The sequence below is a fragment of the Macrotis lagotis genome, chromosome 8 (assembly GCF_037893015.1).
Source record: "Macrotis lagotis isolate mMagLag1 chromosome 8, bilby.v1.9.chrom.fasta, whole genome shotgun sequence".
Classification (NCBI taxonomy): domain Eukaryota; kingdom Metazoa; phylum Chordata; class Mammalia; order Peramelemorphia; family Peramelidae; genus Macrotis; species Macrotis lagotis.
In genome coordinates this window covers 6,737,742-6,756,775 of record NC_133665.1, presented here as the reverse complement: position 1 = coordinate 6,756,775, position 19,034 = coordinate 6,737,742, and the positions used below count along the sequence as shown (strand labels likewise).

At 34.9% G+C, this 19,034-nt stretch overlaps 1 long non-coding RNA gene across 3 annotated transcripts in view; it reads left to right on the top strand.

Moving 5' to 3' along the window:
* LOC141495231 (uncharacterized) overlaps positions 1 to 19,034 on the top strand; it is a 112,856-nt gene that overhangs the window by 27,075 nt on the left and 66,747 nt on the right. Inside the window, exons 3-4 of one of the 3 annotated variants that reach the window (XR_012470695.1) lie at positions 10,794 to 10,913; positions 11,792 to 11,924. This is a non-coding gene — a long non-coding RNA (uncharacterized LOC141495231). Of the gene's footprint in view, positions 1 to 315; positions 4,629 to 10,793; positions 10,914 to 11,791; positions 11,925 to 19,034 lie in introns of those variants that run through there. The other 2 variants (XR_012470696.1, XR_012470697.1) reach the window with 2 other exon arrangements.

The following is a 19,034-nucleotide window of genomic DNA, read 5'->3' as shown; positions in this document are numbered from 1 at the left end:
TGAGAGAATTGAAAGACTGCCATTATTACTGAAATGGTATTGATGAGTTTTGAGGACTGATGGAAAACAGGAAATATCTACAGTTTATAGATGGCCAAATGTTGACCTGATTCCCAAAAGGTATAACAAAGTGAATACTTTAAGCCCTAAACCAATTTTCTTAAACTGTAGACCAACTTCTGAGAAAATTCTTAATTAGGAAAGTCATAACTTATTAAGAACCTAGAATTCAAAGAGGTGTGATCACTAAGAGTCAACATGGCTTTGTAAATAATGAGTCAGATCAGCCTAACCTTTTCTCTTTTGTTTTACAAGTTACTGGAGAAGCAGATTACAAGGGGATGTCCTGAACAAAATACATCTCAATTCTGGCAAAGAATGTGACAATGTGTCTTATGCTACTTTTATGAACAAGATGGACATAAGCTAATTGGATCACTTCAAAACTGACTGAATAATAGTTGATTAAAAGATCCATGTAAAACTGGAGGAAAAAAGTCACTGTATTCTCTTTTTTACCCAATTTTGTTCAATATTTTATATAATAGATCAAGATGAAGACATAGTCAGCAAATCTGTGCATAGCAAAATAAACTAAGAAGAATATCTATCATTAGTGTTTTGTATCATAAACATCTGTGATAAAAAAGATAGGAATAAATTTACTAAAGATAAATGTAAAGTTCTGCCTTTAGATTCAAAAAAGTAATTGTATGAATACAGAGTGGGCCATTAAGTGGTTACAAAGTGGTTCATGTGGAAAAAGGATTATGAGTTTTTATAAAATTAAAGGTGAACATGAATTAGTTGATGTGTTGATCATTAAAGACAATGTTATTTCTGATTTTTTATGTCTGGTGGAGAAGTGTCACTATTCTGAATTAGTCAGCCCTTCTTTGGGAATAATCTAATTCAGAGTAGCACATTTATTTATTTTTTTTTTTGAGAATTTCACAAACTGGATATTGTCCAAAGGAGGTCAAAGACAGTAATGGGGATAAGAAAACACATCACATAATCACTAATTTACGAGTCTTTTTTTAACTGGGAGAGGAAAAGAGTATAAACATGACAGTAGTCTTAAAATATTTGAAAATTGTCATATGGAAGAGAAAATGCACTTTCTCTGCTTGTCCCCTGAGGGCAAACCTAGGACTAGAGGATAGAAGTAGAGGGAGGAATGATTCTGTCTCAACATAAGGAAAAACTTCCTGTCAATCAGAACTGCACAAAACTGCGATGGGTTCCCTGAGGACATAGTGAGTTCCTGAGACTGGATGTCTTTAATTAGAATTTGGTTGACCACTTTTCTGGGATATTGTATAGAGTTTACAATTTGAGGAGAAGTTGCACGGGATGACATTTGAGATGACCTTTAGCTGGATAGTCTATGATTATATCCAACACATCTAATCAGTCTTTAATTCTTATTGAGTCTATGTCCATATTATCTCTGTTTCTTTCCTGCTCTTCTAAGTTCCCATATTGCCCTCTTTGCCATGAGCTATTGCAATAACATTTCTCTTTACATTCTTCCACCTCAGTCTATATTTTTATTCTACTGATAGAATCACTGTTTTATGTAGTCACCCCTACCTCATGTTCCTGCCCCTGCTTTCCAGTCTCCCTTTTTTGAGCTATTTTCCTTCATTACAATTTAACTCCCCAGGGATAAGAACTGTCATTTTTGCTTGTGTTTGTATTTCAAGAATAATGTTTGGAATAAAGTGAATACTTACTTTGTCTGCCCATCTGTCTATCCATTTATCTATCTATCTATCTCTATCTTTCCATCTATCTATTATCTATCGAACTATCCAATCATGCATAGAGTTGCACATGCCATTCCCCTATTCAGAAACCTTCTTTTACTTCACCAGAATAAATTCTTTAGTCAGGAATACAAGAACCTTTTCTACTTTCCAGACTTTTCTCACATTATTTCTTTTAAACTCAATTTCTTGGATAAATTCATTAGCTTGTATTTTTTTGCCTAGAATGTACTTTTTCTTGGTTTCCATTTTTTTCTCATGTATGAAATTCTATATTTCTTTAAATCTTTATTTTCTCTTTCTTTTTTTTTCTTTTTGTAAGGCAATGGGCTTAAGCGACTTAACCCAAGTCATGCAGCTAGGTAATTATTAAGTGTCTGATAATGAATTTGAACTAAAATCCTCCTGACTCCAGGACTGGTGCTCTATCCACTGCACCAACTAGTTGCCCATTTATTTTCTTTTAAGGTCCAACTCAAAGAATATCATATTATCTTATAACATGCTATATCAATTTATGGATGAGAATACAAACCAAAAGATATTTTTGACTCATTCCAAAATACTCTGTTAATAAGTAGCAGCTGTGGGATACAAACCCAACTCTTGTTCTCTTTAATTAGAATTTGACCAGTTTTCTGGGAGATTATTTAGGGATCATCCTTTGAGGAGAGGTTTCATGAAATGATATTTTTTGTATGTTATTTTATTTTATTATTTTCAATGAGATATAAACAATTTTCAGCATTCATTTTTTTTATAAGTTTAAGAGTTCCACATTTTTCTCCCTTCCTCTCTTCCCTCTCCACTTTCCATGATAGGGAGTATTCTCCAGATAGGGAGAATTTGATATAGACTATATGTATACAATCATGTATATATGATTCCATATTTGTCACATTGTGAAAGAAAAATCAGAACTAGAGTGCCAAATGATATTTGAGGTGCCCTCTTAGTTTGATTCTCTGCCTAGTACAACTAATTAGCCTTTAATTCTTTTTGAGCCTTGTCAGTCAATAAATAAAATATTTATTAAGCACTTACTATATACCAGAACACTGTGCTAACTACTTAGTTTACAAATAAAGACAAAAATCATAATGCCTGTCCTCAAGGAAAATACCTCTTAATGAGAGAGACTATATAAATAACTATGATATGCAAGATACATGTAGAAAAGATGGAAAGCAATCTGCAAAGGTAGCCATAAGCACTTAGGGAGATCAGGAACTGACTCCTACAGAAGGTAAGCATTGAGCTGAAACTGGAAGGAAATCAAGAACACCAAGAGCCAAAGTAAGGGGCAGAGCATTCTGAGTATGAAGCATATCTGGTTGAAAGACAGGGAAGTGGAAGGTCACACCTGAGCTAGTATAAGAGGGCAATCACAGTATGTAGGGGGAATAATATAAGAAGAATGGGGAAGCAGTAAGGATCCTGATTATGAGGTGTAGAGTCCCACTTCTGGACTCCCTTATCTTTCCCAGGGCGGGGCGGGAGACAAGAAAGACAAAGGAGACAAGTACTCCACCAAGATCTCCAAGTGCTCCATTTATTCATCAAAACACCAGTGCCTAAATACCTTTCCATTCTCTAATCCACTCCCACACCTGTGGTACTTAGTAAGATAAGATCTGGTATTCCAAGACACCAGGTGAAGATAATTCACAATACTCCCAATACACAATAGTTTCCAACAGTGAGGAAATTTAAAAGCCAAAGAAATGGGCTTTTTTTTTGATTCTGGATGAAAAGGCAGCCCTTGAGCTCACTGAATAGGGACCAGACCTAGACTTTAGAAAAATCATCCTGGTAACTGATAATGGATGGAACACTCTTTCTTTTCCTCAAGCCTCTTCTGATCTCTCTAATCAATAATGCTACTTCTATCAAAGAACTTTATTTGTATTGAATTATGGTCTTTTCACATATTATAGTTATTTTTAATCTATATCATAGATGACAACACAGTGAGGGATAGGTGCATCTCTTATCTGAACACTAGCAGAATGCTAAGCATATAATAGACTTTCTTTTTTATTATTTGAACAGGGGCTTTTAAGATATTTCATTTTAGAATCAGATTTTTTAAATTAGCAATCAGTGGACAATTAATAGAACATGATAGAATCTAATATTCTTTATACCTCTCAGTTGTGTAATGTTAAATTGTAGTCCATTGCATTCTTGAAAATCACCTGCCTGTTCCCTTTGCATATTTTCATTAAGGATATGTTCAATGTAACAATAGATTTTATTCATAAAAATTTATTGAGATGAGAAAGACAGATCCATAGAGTCTGATATTTTTCTGGTCACCTTTTGTTGATAATAACAATAATAATTCTTGTAAAATCTTTCCCCTTTTCACCAGTCATCCCTCATTCTCTGGATTTATGCTTTCTGACTTGGCTCCCATGGACTCCTTTACCCATTTAAGATTTCTTTCTAGAATTTAGACTCTTAATAAATGTTTGTTAAGATGAAATAAAAATATAGTGTTTCAATTATTCTGGCTAATTAAGAAACATGTCCTAACTTTCTAAGTGTCACTGTTGGAATCCTTAAGAAGAAGTGGCAGTTCACATTGTATTGTGAAGACACAATGTGTTCAAAGAACATATGGGAAGGAACTTCAAGGATCTAGTAGGGAAGAAAAAATTAGCTGAAACAAATGACAACTTTAGCAAAGTTGCCTTGATATAAAATAAATCTACATAAGTCATCAGAATTTCTATATATTACCAACAAAATCTAGAAGGAAGAGAGAAAAATAAAAATTTTTTAATGAATACAGACAATATAAAATTCTTGAGTCTACCTGCCAAGATAAACTCAGAAACTATATGAACATAATTGCAGAACTCTTTTTTCTTTTTTCCAGAACTCTTTTAATAAAATAAAAGGCTAAAGAATTAGAGAAATCTTAGTTGCTCATGTTTAGAAAGAGACAATATAATAAAAATAATAATACTACCTAAATTAATGTCATAAGAATCAAATTATAAAAACCCCTATTTATTAGTGAGAAAAATAATAAAATTTATTTGTAAAAAATAAGAACAAGAATAATAAAGGACCCAATGACAAAAAAGTGAAGAAAGGCAGCCAATTCATACCAGATTACAAGCTATATAACAAAGATGCAAACATCAAACCAATATGATACTGACTAAGAAATAGTGATGGATCCGTGGAATAGGTTATTTATAGACAATGACTATAGTAATCTTGTGTTTGTTAAAACCAAGTATCCAAGCATTGGGGTAAGAACTTACCATTTGACCAAATTTACTGAGAAAACTTGAAAGGAGTTTGGCAGAAACTAGTCACACATATACTTCAAAATAAGATCAAAGTGGGTGAATGATGTAGATATTTTACCTCTCATAACTACAGAAGAGTTTATGAACAAATAAGATAGAGAGAATTATAGGAAATTAAATGTTTTGTACAAACAAACCCAAATTCAGTCAAAATTAGAGGGAAAACAGGAAATTGGGAAAATATTTTTGTAGCAATTTTTTCTGATAAAGTTGTTTTTCAAATATATTTGGAAGTGTAAATAATTTATAAAAATAAGTCATTCCTAAATCAATAAGTGGTCAAATGATTTGAATAGGTAGTTTTCAGAAAAAGAAATCAAAGCTATCAATAATCACATGAAAGATGCTCTAAATTGCTATTGATTATAAATATCAAAACCACTCTGAGGTATTAACTCACATCCAACAGAGTGGCTAAAATATAGAAAAGGAAAATGCTGAATGCTGGAGGTAATACAGAAAAGTAGATGATTAATGAATTCTTGATGGCATTGTTGAACTGGTCCAATCATTGTAGGAAGAATATGGAACTATACCCAAAGAGCTATAAAACTGTTCATACCTTTTGACTTGATGCTACTATATTCATATTCCAGAAAGAAATTTTAAAAAGAAAAAAAGGATCCAGATATAAAAAAGATGTTTATAGTAGCTCTTTTTGTCTTGGCAAAGAATTGGAAATAGAAAGGATGCCCTCAACTGGGATATGGTTGAATAAGTTGTAGTATATAATTGTAAAGGAATGCTACTGAATTATAATAAGTTATGAAGGGAATAGTTCAGAAAAGCTTGGAAAGACTTGTATAAATTGATTCAGTGAAGTGAATAGACCCAGGAGATCTTTCTACATAGTTACAGTAATGTTATAATGATGATCAACTATGAAGTACTTAGCTTCATTGATCAGTACAAAGATCCACCATAATTCCAAAGAAAACATGTTAGAAAATTCTATTCACCTCTAGGGAGAAAACTGATGAATTCTGAGTGCAGACTGAAGCATAATTTTTTCACTGTATTTTTCTTGTTTGTTTTTTTCTTTTTTGAGACACACCTAATAAGGAAATACATATTGTATGATTTTACATAAATATGTGATATCATATTGCTTGCCTCCTTAAAAGAGAAGAAAAGGATAGGAGAGAGGAAAATATGGAATTGAAAATTTTAGGAAATAAATGTTAAAATTCAAGAAGAAATGAAAAAAAATTATTTTCTTCTTTGCAACATATCTTAACTGTTATTGGTTCTGCCTTCTTGAATCAAAGAAACCAAATCTAATTCTTCTTTTACAAGATATTCCTTCATTTCAGTTCTTTTAAATTTGTGAAAACAATTAGCATGGTTCCCATGAGCCTTCTGTCTTTTAGATTAAATACTCCTGGTTCCTCTAGTCTAAACCATCCTCATTCGGCAGGGAGTTAAAGTCCTCCACATGCTATAAAATGAAGGTATTGGATAAGATGGTCATTAGGGTCACTTCTAGCTCACAATTTATGGCTCTAAAATGCCCCCTGAATATTCTAATCAGGATGCCCTCCACCTTACCAATGTTTCTCCTAAACTGTGATACTAGAACTGAATAGTATATTTTAGATATGATCTGACTATGCAGAACACATAGATAGATGATGCCATTAAAAAAAGGCTTCCTCTTAATGCAGCTCCTCGTAGGAGTTCAGAGAGCTAGGACAATCTAGAAGACTGGATATGGACAATGTTATCCCCATCCAGAGGAAGGAAAAACAACAGCAACAACAAAAGAAAAACAAAACTAAAAAACCCTACAGAATCTGAATAAACACTACATTCACTTTTAAAAATTTACCTAAAGTATTTCTTTCCTATCTCTTGGTTTTCTTTCTTTTCCTAATTCCTGATACCAAAATGATTAAACATGTTAAACACAAATGTGTATGTACAATGTTCACCCGACTGTTTGCTGCCATGGGAAGTGGGGTGGGAAGGGAGGATGGAAGCAAATTATACAACTTAAAAATATGCATATGCATTGTATGAATGTTGAAAAACATTCACAACACTCAATTGGAAAAATAAAATATCCATTGAAAAAAATGCTTCCTCTTAGAGTATCAAAAAAATATAAAGGCTATCCATGATTGTGGCATAGGAAGGAAAAAAATACTGCAGAGTAAAACAGAAAAAGCAATAATAATGCACATGCCCAGCTTTGAATGAATCTATTCCAGCTTTTTAAAAATACTTCAGTAAAAGAGGAATCTCCATTCTATGTCTATTAATCTCTTATTACATTGTTAGTATTATAGGGGGAAAAACATTTCATAACTGATAGATGTGTCTGCCTGAGTATTATCTCCCATAGTTAAATTTTCTCTGAAATGGCAATCATTGTAATTTGACCCTGGTCTACAATGGAGCTGTGCTTTGTGTCCCCCTTTATGGCACATGATGAAATGCATCTGCTCTCTTCCAAGGAGGAGAAACAAATGAAAGACCAGCAAGGGAATGCTGTGCACAAACTGTAAATACTTTGAGAGGCACAGCATATGAACTTGAAAATACTGTTGATTTACCTACCAGTGTTTGATCTGCATTTCATTTTCCAGCTGCCAAGCCAAATTATGATTGAAGTAGGGTGCAAAATTTTATTTATTATCCAATCAGGACCCTGGAGAGCTATGGGTAGTGGAAAAGGGCTGCCTTCTGGTGTCCAGATGCTTCTGAATGGGACAATGTACCAGTGGTCTTACAGAACAACATGTGATCTAACTGCCAGGGATGGGTGGCAGAGAGAGTAGGAGGGCAGAAAGAGAAGGGTAGAGAGATAATGAGGAGGGGAAGAAAGAGAGAGAGGAAGAAGGGGAAAGGGAGAATTTGACTATGGAATATATTGAAGAAAGGAGAAAACAAATGAGATTGACACCATCCATTTGTGGCTAGCCTTAGCTAGAAACTTCAATATCTATGAGTTCTGATATTTTGACTTTTATAGATCAAATCTTTCTATACTATAGTATATGCTTAGAAATGCCAAATTCAGACAAGAATGAATTCAGGCAAAAAAAAAAAATGGGACCTAGAAATCTAGAAGTTAATTCAGTGCACAATTGTTTTGCCTGAAAATATTTGAAATAAAGAGAAATGATCCTCATCCCATAGGTGCGCCCCCCCCAACAACTAGACCCTTTTAATATGTAGTCATTTGTTTAGTAAGGAGGGTATTTCTATGTATTGTGATTAGTGTTCACCCTTTTCTCTTTGAAGGCAACAAGATATGGAGTAAAGATAATAAGATTTAGAATTAGAAGATATAGGTTCAAATCCCAGCTCTGCACCTTACTCCCAGTGTCATCTTGAAAAAGCCAGAAGACCTCTCTGGACTTCAATTTCCTCATCTGCAAAATGAGATGATCTCTAAAGTCCCTTCCATATCTAGGTCTTAAGCTTCTAGAAGTATCTAAAACTCCATCATTAATGATTACTTCATTTGAACGAAATGCTGATTTGCCTTGCCAATTACACATACTCCTCACATGAAGGAATTTATCAGATGAAACATCTTTCTCTCTTCTGAGAGAGACACAAGATCATTTAGACATTCTATGTCTTAGTAAGGAGAGGAATCATTAAAAGTAGAGAATAAGAATCTCTTGTATCCAAGGGGAAACTACAAAGAAAAATTTTATCAACTTTACAATTTTGCATAAGATTAGTCCAGCAATAGGGTCAGCTAGGTAGCTTAGTGGATAGAGCACTGGCCCTGGAGTCAGGAGGACCTGAGTTCAAATGATGATTTCAGGAACCTAGCTGTGTGACTTTGGGCAACTCACTTAACCCCATTGCCTTAAATAAATAAAATTAAAAAAAAAGATTAGTACAGCAATGTTGTTGTTCAGTCACGAACATGTGACCTTATGGACCAGGGTACTCCTATACTGTCCATGAAGTTTTCTAGGCAAAGATACTGGAGCCATTTGTCATGTCCTTCTCTGGTAGATTAAAGGGCAGAGGTTAATTGACTTGCCCCGGGTTTCACACACAGTTATTGAGTATATGAAACTGGATTTGAACTCAGTTCTTGACTTCAACCTCAGCACTCTATCCACTGAATCACTAGCTGTTTTCTTCTTCAGTGGATTAAGGCAAACAGGTTAAATGTATTGTTCAAGGATCATATAACTCCTAAGCGTCTAAGACCAAATTAGAACTCAGGTCTTTCCTACTGTAGGACAAACTCTCTATTCATTGAGTTACCTAGTTGTCTCTAACTAGGTATTATCCAAGGTTTAAAAAAATCTCTTTTCCATCTTGCACTCTACTCCTGTGTGCCCAAATGACAGTCTAGCCTACTCCTCTTTATGGGTCATAGGAGCTGAGGGGAGGGCAGGCTAAATAGGCTCTTTAGCTTGAAGAAGAAAGCAGAAGTGACCATCGTGTATTTTTTTTTGCCTTCCATCAGCTTCTCCATATTGTAAGTGTGATAATTCTTAGCTTTGCACTGAGCTGGTCCAAAATGGGCAGGAAGATGAGGAGGTTTCAGTTCAGTATTAAGTCTTGGCCCATGAAGTCTTCTTTCTCATAGGACCTTCACTGAGCAACCTCTGCAGTTGGCCACTGGTCAGGAATCTCTGGAGGATGGAAGGTACCTGATATCTTCCTCTAATGAGCTTATTACAGCATGACCAGAGTCAAAAACAGTGGCCTTCAGCAGTCAAAGGACCCAGAGGTATTTAAAAAGGATTGGATTAAAAGATACAGAGATAATGAAGGTATAATTCAGTTTACAAAGCAATAGACAAAGAAAGGAGATATTAAATAAAGTCATGAAGTATAGTGAGAAGAAACAGCTAATATGTGCACTTGTCCACAAGATTTCCTTTCTGAATTCCTTTGCCTCCTCTTGGATGCCATTATATTTAAAACTAAACTGATGATAATTAGATTGCGGTAATCCATCACTGAGACTCCCAACCCAGTTTTCAACTGTTTTCTTATAAAATTTGTCTTCAACTTTCATTACTTCTCTAAAGAAAATATGATTTGATGGATTTAATCCTGTCCAATGTAAGAAAAAGAAGATGAGGTGATAATCTCTAATTTCTCAATTAGCTCCCAATATCAACAGAGTAGATACTAACACTTCTAAATGGGATGAAATGAAAGAAAGTTTTTCATCTTAAAAATCATTTTAAAGTGATCTGTTTTCATCATCTCTATTACTGTTAATTTAACAGACACTTAAAAGAGAAATTCTTGGAATGAACTATTTGGGGTGGGGAAGACAGGTATTGGCCAAGTTAAATACTTCATAACTCCTCTAGTCACTTTGAACTGAGACAAAATGAAAACAAAACTAAAGATGATTGTGGAAAAGGGGGTGCAAATTCAATGAGGTAGAATACCCAGGCAATATGACTTCCTTACATTAACACTGATAGCAAAGTAAGAAAAGAGGGAGTTACCCAATGAATTATATTTGAGCTCCTACAACTTCTGGTGTCCTACTCACCATGGTGAACTCTTAGCTTACAGGGCTCAATCTTAGTTTAGAACCACAACACAGTTCTTTTTTCTTTCTGCTAACTGTAGAATTGCTAGGGTTTTTCATAAGGGTTTTCTAATTCTCTATGGCACCTGGGGTTCAGGAAGAATTAGTGGAAAGAAATGGTACAATGATTATGAGTTTATTTTTGCTTGTTTGTTTGTTTTGCAGAATGGAAATTCATTCATTCATTCATTCATTCATCATTTATTTATTGCACAAAAGAGTTTAAGTAGAAGGTTCTGGATTCAAGTTCCATCCCTGATATCTAACAGTACCTGTATGACATGAGTAAGTCATTTACTCCATTTCTTCCTCTGTAAAATGATGGAATTAGAAGAGATGACTTCTTGGTCTACTTCCCTCTCTAGATATTTGAATTTATGAAATATATCCACTTGTTTACAGGCGTTCTGTTCACCACTTTGGGTTTACTCAATGACCTAGAAAATCACTGGTAACAGTTCTCATTTATTTAGTTCTTTACAGCCTGCAAAATGCTCTTTTTGTAACAGCGTTGTCATTTTAACAAGCAATTATTGAATGCTTATTATGTGCTAGCCACTGTGAAGGGAATAGAAATACAAACAAAAAGAATGGTAGCTCTTACCTTCAAGAAGTTTATCTTCTAATGAGGGAAACACAACACATAAGAGGAGGCTGAAAAATGGTAGGGGAGTATGAGTAAAGAGAAATAGAGCACTTTTTCTTGGACATAGTAGAGAAAGTTCAGAAAAGGACCTGAAGAGAAATGAAGACATGACAAACCTGTGTTCCTTCCTTAAAATGGGAGTGTTTGAGAGGAACTAGTCAATTAGAGGAAGGGACCACTGGGAAAGTGTATTTATTTCCAACATAAGAAAGTCAAGGATGGAATGGATTTATTTCTAGGGTGAAGAAATTGTTGAATCTTGGTAGATGAAGTCCAGAGAGTCAGTAGAGGAGCCCAGAAAAAAATGAAAGTAGGTTGCATGAAATATAAAGTTCAAGCATGATGATTCAAAAAAAGAGATATGAGAGGACACTCCCAACTCACACCTTCCTGGAGATGGGAGGAACAGGTAGAGCACACTACAAAAGTTTTCAGATATTTTCAATGTAATGATTGATTGTGCTGTTTTTCTTCTTTTTCCTTTTTTTTTTTGGTCTTTAAATAATATTTGCTATAGGATGGCTCTTTGGGACAGGGAGAAGAAGAGATACTGGAGAAAACCATTAGAATATATAAAAAAAGTTGAAGATACTAAAAAAAGCCTTTTTAAGAAAAGGGGGAGAGATTACACAAATCTCTTCATTTTACAGGTAAGGAAATAGGTTCAGAAAGTTTAAATAAATGACCCAAGGACTACAGATGGCAAAACAGGGAATCAGGACTTGAACTTAGATGATCTGATTTAAAATTCACAGTTCTTCTCATACTGTTAAACCCCTAGAGGCAGTACATCTTTTATTTGTCCTACCCAGCTGTAGTCAACAACATGGCAATGTGAAACCATTAATTCATTCAGTAAGAATTTATTAAGTTCCTTTTATATACAAGAAACTATAGAGACTAATATCTCTTCCACTCTCTGGGCAACATTTAAATTAAAATTGGGCAGAATCAGGAGTTCTTAATATAGAATCTGTAAATTTAATATGTGTGTGTGTGTGTGTGTGTGTATGTGTGGTTTGATTGCTGTATTTCAATATAGTTGATTTCCTTTGTACTCCTACATATGTTATTTTATGCTTTTGAAAACATTATTCTGAGAGGGGATCCATAGGCTTCATCACATTGTCAAAGGGACCAATAACACACAAAAAAAGGTTAATAACCCCATCATTAGCTGGCCTCCAAAGTGTTAGCTAAGTTCAAAATCAGATGATTCTTGAAATGATCATTCTCAATTTCCCACAAAATGATAGGTAGATGATATTCTATCTTGTACAAATTTAACTGATGTTATATAAAAGCTTCATAGAAATTTGTCTAAGAGGAGATGGCAAAGGCAGCAACTATATTCAAGAGTTGATTGTACCTCAGCTATACTGAAGGAGTAGGTGTGGTGTGGGTGGGAGGTGTGGTGTGCATGGGTGGTGTGGCCCATGACCCCATTCCTTAGACTAGTGTCAAATTAAAATAGAAAAGAAGAGCACTAATAAATATTCATGAGGACCACATATTGACTTGGTTTTAATATAATGCTATGTTTTATTGTTATTTTTACTTTTTTGGTTAAATATCTTCCAGATACATTTTATTTGATTCTGGATGTACTTGAAACTGTTAAGGCCTGATGTTTGAAACTTCTGCTTTGGATTGTCCCAAGACGGTTAAGACACAGGTCTCTACAGGACCAAGAGGTTAATGATAGCTAGCTTGTCATAGTAAAGATGTCCTTCATATTGGTACTCTAGGGCTAAACTCTGTATATCATAATAGCTGATCTTCAGATAATTCAGTGAATCAATTATCATCAATCAGTTTTATTATTGTGTGCTAAGTACTAAGCACTGTTCTAAATTTGGAGAATATAAAAGAGGCAAGAAATAGCCCTAGACCTCAAGGAGCTTACAATCTAAGGGGACAGAAAATATGCAAACATAAAGAAAAGGCAAACTATATACTGATAAATAGGAGATAATTAATAGAGGGAAGACAGTGCAATGAAGAGGGGTTTGAGAAGTCTTCTTGAAGAAGCTAGGATTTTATTTGGGACTTAAAGGAAGACAGACAAGTCAGTAGTCAGAGCAGAGGAGAAAGAATATCCCAGACTGGGGACAGACAACATGAGAAAATGCTCAAAGCTAAGAGAAATGTCACTGTATCTAAAAATATATGATAGGATAAAGTATAAGAAGACTGGAAAGGTTGGAAGGGTCTAGGTTATGAAAGGTTCTGAAGGCCAAACTAAGCATTTTGTCTTTGGACAACAACAACTACTACTATTTGATTCTAGAGACAATAGGGAGATGGTGGAGTGTATTTTATAGGGCAAGTGACATGCTAAAAATCTCTACTTTTGAATCATAATGAAGGTCACCAAATTAAGTTGTTTGTCCTTGTTTTTGAAGAGAAACAATAACATCATGGAGAAATAAATTTAGGTGAGGTAGAGTTGTCTTACTGTCATCAGTCTCACTCTTCCAGAGTTACAGAAGTCCAGTGGCAGGGTTACTGGTGACTGGTGATGGCCTGGGATCTGTGGATGATCATGACAACTTCAATATCTGACCAAACTTTAGGTCTTCCACAGAACCTAGCTTTGGCTGCTTTCATGGAACAAACTGTTTTCTCAATTCCTGGAGCATAGTGGTCATTTAATCTTTGGTGATTGTTAGGAAATGATTGATTGAATTGTCTGGAGATCAGCTAAAGGAAGTATTCATGTGATTGGGGTACACATCCCCTAAACTCAGGGGTGGGGAACCTTTTATCTGTCAAGAACCATTTGGATATTTACACTGTCAATCACAGAATATATTTGGTCATTTAATTAAATTCACCTCTAAAAAGCACCTAGATTTATTGAATTTCTTGTTCCTGCCTGTAGTTCCCTTGGCAATGCCACACCAATGTGCTTGGTGGCCAAAGATTCTCTATCACTCACCAAAATCAATGATGACATTGAGACCCTTAGTTACCCTCAACCTGATTTAACCTATCTGCTGAGATGGATTGTGACCTCTTTATATACTACAGCTTCTTGGAGTCACAGATGAGAGTTGGGTGAAAGGTAGACAATGAAGGGGAATAAGAAACCCCAAAAAGGGCTCGGCAAGACCCCCACACCAGAGGTGCTAGTTCTCCCTGAATATCTGGAGGGGATCCAGCAAAGGAGATAGAGGACTGGAGATAGAGACAGAGACTTGAGACAGGCAGAGCCACTAACGAATCATCACAGTAGTCCAGGTGTGAGGTGATGAGTGCCTTTATCAGAGAAGGGATAGCCCAGAGAAGGGTACATATTCCAGAGAGGTTGAGAGGTAAAAATTCACAGGCATTGTCAACAGATTGCATAAGAGGGGATGAGGGATAGAGAGGAAATCAGGCTGAAATCTATATTGGGAGCCTGAGGGCCTGGAAAGTAAAAAAATGCACAAAGAAAATGCATAATAGCAGATAAATATAACAGAAGCTATTTGCATATGGGAAGAGGGACATGAGACAATAAAAGTTTAGTAAAGATACCTTCCTAAAAATTATTATATATTGGGGGAAGGAAACAGCCATTTTCCACTAAGGTATATATGGTTTGTTCATTTTTGTCAGCCATGCCTCACCCCCAACCTTTTCACCTCTCTACAGTTGTTGACTCAAGCTCTTTCAGTATGATACTGTTAATAGCAGACTTTAATCTTTGGTGATTGTTAGTAAATGATTGATTGAATTGTCTGGAGATCAGCTAAAGGAAGTATTCATATGATTTGGGGTAAACATCCCCCAAACTCAAGAGTGGGGAACCTTTAATCTGTCAAGAACCATTTGGATATTTACATCATCATTATTTTCAGGATACATCTGGTCATTTAATTAATTCACCTCTTCATTGTTTGCAAATCACTTTATTTGTGTTATTCTCTTTCATTCTCAGAACAATCTTTTGAGATAGGGGCTATAATAATCAGTTACAATTTACAGATGAGACAGCTGAGATAGAGAGGTAAAATGATTTGCCCAAAGTCATACCACTAAGAAGTAGCTGTAATGGATTTGAATTCAGATCTTCTTGATTTCAAGGGAAGAACTCTATTCTATCACCTAGATAGCTGCCTATAAAGAATATGTTGGCATATCATATTCTTCCTCCTTTTCCCCCCTCAAGCTACATAATCTGTGTTTCCAAAAGAATGAGATACTATATTACTGGTATGAAAATCTTGAATCTAAAAAAAAAAATCTCACTATAAGTCTAAAACTATACAGTTCTTGCAGGTTAAGGTACTTTCCCCCATTATGTTACTTAAGAGAAGCCTAGAAATACTTCCAAAGGAAAGAAATACATAAAGTGCAATATATTTATTTGCATTTCCAAATTATGGAAGTATAGGTATAGTGGGGAACTTAAGGTCAGTAAGATCTGGCAGAGTAAGATCTGGGAAAGTCCCTTAATATCTCTAAGGCTCAGACAATATTCCAAGACTGAATCTGCAGCTCTAGATGGTCTATGATTGACACAGATGGAAAGAGTTCCCATAACAAGGAAATCTTGAATCCTTGACATCTATGATGATTACTTTTTAATAATCATTCCTTGTGACTAAATTAGTTAGATTCTACCACTGCTATGCAGAGGGGGACCCAGACAGCCCAAACCAGGTGAATGCAGTGCCAGAGTCATTCTTCTATTAAGTCCTGATGTCATTATACATTTTGTTAGAAAGGAATAAATATGTTATTTATTTACCCAGATAGGTTAGGATCACATATGTCCCTATCTCTAGCACTCCTAAAGTGAAAGTGCCAATTTTTTGCTACCTTCCTATAATTGTTCCCTCAAGGCTCCAAATCTATCTTAGACTGCAGGCAAGTATGCCAAAGAAGCTAAAAAGAGCATAAAGAGTATGAAAGAGCAGACTATCTTCTCCCTACCCCGCCTCAGTATCAATCCTGAAAACTTGATTTTGTATTGTTCCCTGCAATTATCCCTGCTGTGATAAGCCCAGGGTACCATTCTTAGAAACTCAAAATGTGCCTTTCTGAAAAGCCATTCAAATTGACAGTTATCAGATGTACTGAAAACAATCGTTTTTGAGAGATTAAAAACAGAGAAAGTTTAATATTTCTTTGCTCTATCTTCTCTTTTCAAATTCAGCTTTACAGAACCCACCAGTCCCCTGAGTTTTGCATGTAAAGGTAGTTTTAAAGTACAATTTTAAGCCAAGTGAATATTTCACAGATGAAAAGACATGTGCTTTCCAAACTACAATATTCAGAAAGGTGGATTTTAATTTCCGCAAAGACAAAGCCAACAGAAAAGAGAATGCATATCTTAATGTATTTAAAAATATAATATTACTTAGATGGTAAAGTTTTATTCGGAAAAACGATCGTCAATTATGATTAATATTCTCCTTATAATTAATTCAGAATCTTATTAAAATCCAACTTTTATAACTTTACATATAATAATGTTGCCCATGTCAGGACAGAGACTATGCCTCATCATTAATTTTACCTGTATCATTTCTCAGCACTCAAAAAAAAGGCAATAAAAGAAAACCTCCTTAGAAATCAGCAAGGCCCTGATCACACTCATCTCCATAATAGCACAATTTCCAATTCACGCCTCATTTTCATTAATGTTTCTGGCCATAAATTTTTAAGCATATGATAAAAAATTTCTGAAGCGGCATAAAACTAACATGAAGAGGGAGTTCATTAGCATGTGACCCTAATTAGAAATTCCATATTAACTTCCCATTTCTACTTGTGCATATCCAATAACATTGGATCTAATATCCTAGATATGGCTTTTACATTCTTTGGGGGAATTAAAAAATTTCTTTCTTTTTATTTTTAAACAATCTGTGTATTTCCATTGTTATTGAATAAGTCAACAGACAATGGTATCACAGCTGAGCTTTTCATGTCCCAAATTATCCAGGAGAATTGTGAGAAGGTACTAGCACAATGCTTTATTAATGATACCAGATCATAAAAAGGAGGAAATATGCTGAGTCCAGCTCTTTCCTAATGTTGGGTGATAAAAATGCTACTTCAGGATTCAGAAGGTTAAGTTCTAATGTGTATTTTGAATAGAGTGTGCTGGGATAATTGCCTCATAAAGCAATGCATTGACCAGCCTGCTAATGGCTGCAGAGTGCAGAACTCAGCAAAGAGTGCCAAGCTTACTGGAAAAAATGCTGTGGCTTGACTTTTGTAGATTTTCCACATTAACTTAACTTCCCCTACCCCCAATTCCAAAATGGATAAAATACCACTGTTGGTGTACCTGTCATTAAATAAACATAAGAGGAGAACAGAGTGGGTTGATAACATAGCAAAAGTTAAGAATAAAATTTTGATCTTAAGAGATTAAGAAATACAAATCTTCCTCTTTTCCTTGGAAAGGTGGGGTGCTATGGGTATAGAAAACTACATACCTTGTATGCATACCTGCATACCTATAGTCACTGCATCAGTTGGACTTGTCAGTTATTCTTCTTTAGACAAAGGAAATTTACTGGCCAAGGTGGGTGAGATGGATGATGACATAGCTACAAATGGCTGTGGATGTTAAATGGATGTTAAAAACCAAAAAGAATCAATTTAAGAGAGCAAAGGGGAATTTATAGGCAAACTAGTATATTTTCAAGCTAACTAAAAGATAAAACTAAGAATTCTTGCTGTGTTGTATGGATGCCCTATGGATAACATATAGGGAGGGACATGGCTTGGAATGACCAGGACAAGCAAACATGAATGTATTAGGATCTGTAGGACTGGAGGGCATAAATTAATCTATCATGGAATCTATCATTAATATAGTGAAAAAAAGAGGTGACTGAAAGTGCCCTTTGTTGAAACCTGAAAAAATGGCAACAGATTGACTCAGTGGTCACATTTCTGTGACTTTTGCACAGGGTCAGGACTGTTCCAAAATAGATAAAAACATCATGTCCAGTGGACTTAGTGATGTTCCAAGGCAGAGGCTGTCACATAATAGGCTTATAGGAACATTGCTGGAGAGTTGAAAGGGATCATCTACTTCAGTGGCTTCATTCATTCCTCAATGAGGAAACTGAGGTACTACAAAGGTCAGAGACTTGTCCAGAGTCAAAAAAAGCAAGTAACAGAAGTGGAAATTGGAATCCTCTGCCTCAAAACTTAGTGCTATTTCATCTTATATTTTTTACTCCCACTCATTAAAGGGTAATTTCAGCCAATTTCTTCAATCTTGTGGAAGCTATCCCTCCACTGGGCTAAACCCTGATCTTAATCCTTGCCAATAAATATACAAATAAACAAAATGTTTGAACCTATGAAGTTAATATTGAACTGTAACTAATGAGAACAAAGTTACTAACAAAGGAATGTAAATGTATAGTTTTTTTTTAATTAAACAACTCAGAGATTTACCTCAATATATCAAGTTTTAGAGATACCTACTTTTTAAAAGAAATTTAGCAAATGTGTGTCTGGGATAAGAACTCACTATTTAACAAAAATTGTTGGGAAAACTGGAAAATAGTATGGCCAAAACTAGGCTTAGATCCACATCTCACATCCTATACCAAAATAAGGTTAAAAAGGATTTAGATATAAAGGGCGATGCCATAGATAAACAATAGACCAAGAAATTATCTAACTGAATATTGAAAGGGGGCAAATTTATGACCAATCAAGAAATAGAATATATTATAAACTGCAAATGAATGATTTTGACTATATTAAATTAAAAAGGTTTTGCACTAATAAAATCAATG